Below are 5,969 nucleotides of genomic sequence, written 5' to 3'. Positions count from 1 at the left end.
TATGTCCTAATCACTGCAGAATTCACTATGAGAGGACCAGTGAAGTACTAGTACCAGGTTGTTTGATAGACACAGGATCATATTCAGCCAAATTATAACATATGCAGCCAGACTTGCCTGCTGAATTACAGTGTCCACGGCAAGATACATTTTGCAAGGGGACTATATATTTTCTTTCAGAAAATGAAATTTATCTTTTTGGATGTGAGCTATATCCTAAATGCAGAAATGATCCTGGAGGAAAATTCCCAAGTGAGGCATTTTACATAGTAAACTCTTGGTGCTGAGACAATTTTGAATTATATATTTCTGTGATGCCTAGTATAAAGCAAGCCAGCTTTGGTCAGATCCATGAGAAATAATACATTATTAATAATACCAAATTTAATAGTAATATCAATGTTTGCTGCATTTAAGAGTAACAGCAATTTCCTTTGCAGATAGATGTAACTTTTCTTTCTGCTGTGCAAGAGGCTAGTAATGTGTTTCTCTGATCCTGCAAAAGCCAGAGGAATAGTTTGTACATAGCTGCATGAACACATGCACAGAGATCTTCTTGCAAACTGTGTAGTTTTTTATACAGTTATATATAACTGCAAGTCAGTTGATAGCTGGCCAACTTGGTTGCACATGCATAAAATGGTAATCAAGACTTTTCTCCAGTGTAGGGATGATGAGTTTCAGTAAAATTACATTGAAAGGCTGCTGCTTCTTGAAAGGAAGGACAGATGACTTTCTAAATCACAAAGAAGAGTAAGCTATATATTACTCTGAATTTTCAGATTATCTTTTCCTCCATCTGAAAACCCTATCAATAACTGCAACATTCAAGAGGGTATGTAATTCAGGTAAACGTACAGTGTTCAGAGCCAGCATGTTTTCAAGATATTATGTAAGTTGATTTAATAAGAAAATCTTCTGGGACAGAAACACTTCATTGTAAGAAATTGTCCTGTTCAAGATCAGCTTCTGCTGTTTCTTTATTAATCTGTAAAATAGTAACTGTGAATTCCACTACTCCAGACAAAATTTCTCTGTTTGTGAAAATTTCAGATGAAACAGTGAAGTCCAATTTTCAAATACTGAAAAGCCCACAGCAGGACATAAGGTGCCATGCCTGTACATGGAGCTCCCGGGTACTAGCACATGAAAAAAACAGGTAGATAACTACCCATTATCTGAAATTGTTGCAGACTTATTTTGAAAAAATGGAATAGATTGCTTTTTATCTCTGAGTAAAAAAATATATCAGTATAAACACATATATTTGTATATCTGCATTTATAGATATACATGTTTTTCAATCATTTCAGCCCAAATATATCAAAATATGATACAATAGCTTGTGGTAAGCCAAATGGAAGTAACTTGTGATACATCTTCTTTTCTTTCTTACCCTTTCTTTTCTTATTGTTAATTAATAATTGTCCTATCCAGAACACTAGGATAAAATCCAAATTGTTGGGTTTTGGGAATGAGTGGTTATTTACATACTACGACTTAAGAAACAACTGCTGGAGGAGCCACTGCCTTCAATTTAGTTTTCAACATTGAATTGCTCTGCAGAGGAGCTACTGTTTATTTGCTTTTCATTTCCTGTTTGTAGAGGAAATCTAATAAGCAAACTAAACTTTTGGATTGGAAAACTAAGCTTCTCACCGGATTTTTTCCTACTCTGCTTCCTCTTGTGTAAAAAAACCTCCAAAAAGTAGTTTGAGAGCTTGATTTTGGTATTCATATTTCTGATCAAGAAGCTCTTGGCTTCCAGTCTACTTATGGGCCTGCAAACTCCAAATATATAACTGGTAATTAGGATTGTAGCAGCTCATAGAGAAATGACGATCCTAGCAAGCAATGAAAGAGATTTGAATAGAGGAATATATGTTAACTTCAGCAGATTTTAGAAGAAAATGCTTGGAATAGTTGAGGGACCAGATTAGATCAGATGTGCATAGAGCAACAAAGATGCCCTTGGTGAGCTGTTCTTGTTTGTAATTTGTAGACAGATAATAAAGGTAATTGCAGAAAATTAAAGATCTGGACATAGAAAGTTGAAACAGAGAAACTTATTATTTTAATGAGAATGACATCACTTCTGTGCATCTGTGCCTATAGCAATTACCTGGAGCTGTCCTCTCTTATTCCATAAATGTGAATGATAACTGGCATTTTTTCAAAGAGGCTTTGTTTAGTAAAGCTCATTGTCCACTATTCCTTTTTACAGGTCAGAAATAACTTGTCTCAAAAAGAATTTTGAACTTACCATATCTAGGATGGAGAAATTAATTCACAGTTACCTATTTTTCTGACATATGAATTCACGTCAAAACATAGCTGGAAACACTGAAAGGTTTCTAATATGGCTAGCCTTTGTTGCAGGAGATGACATAGAGGCTCATCCATGCCTTCAGTCCTACCTATTCATCTTATCAGGTACTCATTCCTTGCTTTTTCACTATTCAAACAATTAAAAAATATCCCCTTCGTACTCAGAATTCTTTCCTGAATTAACAGAGCATTAAGTTTTAGGAGAAACTTCAATTACTTTCTTAGCATGATGATGTTCTCTAGCACTCTATTCTACGGGCCATAAAATTTACCTGTGATTGCTGACCACAAGGGAATATATATATATATACATATAATATATATAACAGATATAATCCAAGGTATTCAGATGAGCTATCTGAAGTGTAACTGAATGCTTAGAAGAAACAGAAAGAGGGAAAAGATGATTCTTATTTGTGCCTCAAAGTGACTTACTCAAAGAATGGTTCACTCAAGCATCTATCAGTGAAAGATATTACTCCAAAGTTTTGTTAAATAACTTGAGGCTTTTGAGAAAGTAATTTAAATGGGGTTCACTGCATAAAACCGAAAAAGCAAAATGGCTAGATAAGAGAGGTAATAGTTTAACTAAATAAAGATTATATTCAAAATAGACAAGATTTTCTAGTACAGTATCTTTACTATTTGTGAATTCAGATATACCAGATGTTTGCACTTAATGTATCATGTTATGAGCAGGATTTGCTGCAACACAGTCAAACATAGATTTTTAAAGAAATTTGTTAGTAACAAAGTTGTAGACAAACTATTTTTTAATAAGCTTTCCCTAGCAGTGAATAAACTCTAAAAGGTCCACAATTTAAGCTACTCATCATGATGGCCACATTTAAATAGGTTCTTACACTGAATCCTTACAGTGATTGACAAAGTACTGTTTGCAGAATGGTGACTCTGTCAAGTTTTTTCTGTATTCCATTGACAATGTCTTGACTGTTAGGGAAGCCATTTAGAGCTCTCTGAAAGGAACCTGCTGATATTCCATGCAAGTATTGTGTGGAATATGGATGTGAACATATGGATGATGCCTGTTAAATTTCACTACAAGTCATCTGGAAGAGAAGACAACGTATGTTTGAGTAAACACAGAATTTGGTTGGCAGCTTACTGTCATTCCAAATCCTAGTCCGTCTGGTGTCTGGGAAGCAGAGAAAGAGTCACATCCTCTGTGCTCAGGAGAACACCTTCACCGAACAGTGCAGAATTACTCTCTGTATGTAGCTCCAGATTGGTGAAAGACAGCTTGTTTGACATTCAGAGGGATGAAATAGCATCAGGAAGAGTTTTCTTAAGCTGCTTTCATCTTTGCCAGCTTGCAATGTCATCATGTATTTCTGGCAAATAGAGTTTGCATCAGTTCAGTTGACAGGTCCTCATGAATTTTAATATCTGAGCTCCATATTCATGTTAGTAGCATTAATGTTCCCTGAAGCCTTTTCAGTCTCAGGAAGAAGATGCATACTTCAAAAATTAGTTTCCCTATGTTTATTCTGTATTCATTTGCTTATGCACATATATAACATTGCTTATACATCAGATTTTCACCAAAGTTTACAATTATTTTTGTTCTGACAAAAGTAAAGCAGAAACACTAATTAGATCTCCTGTATTCCAAGGGGATGTTATGTCTGTTTTTTTTTTTAAAAGACTTGAGTTCTTCCTAGTGTGGAAGAGATCAAAAAGTTTGTGGATACACATACTGTGTCATATTTGATTTAGGTTACAAATCTGAGGGGTGATCCCCAGCTGCGATGAAATGGCAAAGCTCCAGTAGAGCAGAGAGAATGATCTTGGCCTAACACATACAGAGAATTCATCCTTTTCAAGAGGCAATGCTTTATACAGAGGCAGCAAACTCATGAAAGTGAAAGTTGTTTTCAATGAAATTTGAAGATAGAAGCAGTGTGGAAGTTTGGATGAAATATCCCTGCTCAGGAACAGAAAAGACATTAAGAAACAATTACTCTTTTCCTATACTATTTTGTGCTTAAGAAATTCGGCATATATTAAGAGGAGCAGAAATAAAACCATGCTCAGTTGTTCAAGTAGATTAATCGTGAGGCAGCTGAAGCTTTCTTTTAAGAGGGTTCTTAAATAACTTCTAAATAGATGGAATTAAAAATTCTCAACCTCTTAACCCAACAACCCACTGACTTTGCGAACTGCCTACACAGCTCTTTGTTTACAGAAGATAAGAATTACCAATAAAGTCAATGGTACGTTGAAAGTGTTAGAGCTGCTTAAATACTAAATAGAACAACATACAGTATCATAAATCTTGTCAGTGAAAGTTATCTATTAAACAAAAAAAAGGCTAGGGTCAAGTAGCAACAATAACTGTGTAAAGCTCAACAGTACGTTAGAAAATGGTGAAAAGGTTTTGAGCCAGAAACCTAAAATTGTTCATGAAGTTGGTAATTCCTTCACTGAGTGATTTTGAGTGCTAAAGATTCATAAAAGACAGTTTAAGAAACGTTTCTGAAGGAGATGCTTGCGATCTTTTTTCACCCAACAGCAGACTGAAGGTACTCCTACACTTCTCTCAGCTGATGCATTAGGCTCTATTCTGAGGGGAGTGAAGAGGCTTTCAATGTCCACTGGTTTTTCAGTCCACTCAAAACAGACTGCTTAAATATTCAATAAAATAGAAAGCAAGGAATTTGTAGCATTGATATTACATCACTTATGCTGTCAGTTAGACACATAAATTCCAGTCCCCACACTTATGACTACTTATGTCTTTATATCACAACAGTTACTACTTCTGCAAGCTTTCACAGGGTTTGAAGTCTGGTTAAAACTAAGCATATTTTTTGGACATAATGGTTATGCTCTTCTCAGGTGATGTGTGATACATTGTCTATTATTATTAAAATTATTAGAATAGATACTACACTTGATCTTAGCCAAAAGACTGAGAAGTGAGATGCATGAAGACTTGAGAAAGGCCAATGTCACTCCAGTCTTCAGAAAAGGCTAGACGGAGGACATAGGAAACTACAGGCCGGTCAGGCTCACTTCCATCCCTGGAAAGGTGAAGGAGTAACTCATCCTGGATACCATTTCAAACATATGAAGGGAAAGATGTTTATCAAGGGGACTCAACATGGATTCATCAAGAGGAAATCCTGCTTGACCAACCTGATAGCCTTATATGAGAGTATAACCAGCTGTCTAGATGAGGGGAGAACAGCGCACATCATCTGCCTTGACTTCAGCAAGGCTTTTGACATCTTCTCTCATTACATCCTCATAGCAAAGTTCAGGCAGTGTGGGTTGAACGAGTGCATAGTAAGGCGGATTGAGAGTTAGCTGAATGACACTAGAGGGTGGTGGTAAATGACATGAGGTCTAGTGGAGGTCTGTGGCTAGTGGAGTTCCACAGGGATCAGTTCTGGGGCCAGTCTTGTTCAACATCTTCATCAACAGCCTGGATGAGGAGGCAGAATGTACCCTCAGCAAGTTCCCTGATGGCACCAAACTGGGAGGACTGGCTGATTCCCCAGAAGGCTGTGCTGCCATTCAGCTGGATCTTGACCAGCTTGAGAGTTGGGCAGAGTGGAACCTCATGAGGTTCAACAAAGAAAAGTGCAGAGTCCTGCACCTGGGAAGGAACAACCCCA

The 5,969-nt window shown here is 36.7% G+C and overlaps 1 pseudogene; it reads right to left on the bottom strand.

Annotated features, from left to right (window-relative positions):
- Window positions 1–5,167: 5,167 nt before the first annotated feature.
- LOC133625039 (U2 spliceosomal RNA) lies at window positions 5,168–5,272 on the bottom strand (annotated as a pseudogene).
- Window positions 5,273–5,969: the final 697 nt, after the last annotated feature.

The sequence above is a fragment of the Colius striatus genome, chromosome 2 (genome assembly GCF_028858725.1).
Source record: "Colius striatus isolate bColStr4 chromosome 2, bColStr4.1.hap1, whole genome shotgun sequence".
Classification (NCBI taxonomy): domain Eukaryota; kingdom Metazoa; phylum Chordata; class Aves; order Coliiformes; family Coliidae; genus Colius; species Colius striatus.
Note: the sequence above shows the minus strand (reverse complement) of the source record. Positions and strands in the feature narration are given on the sequence as shown.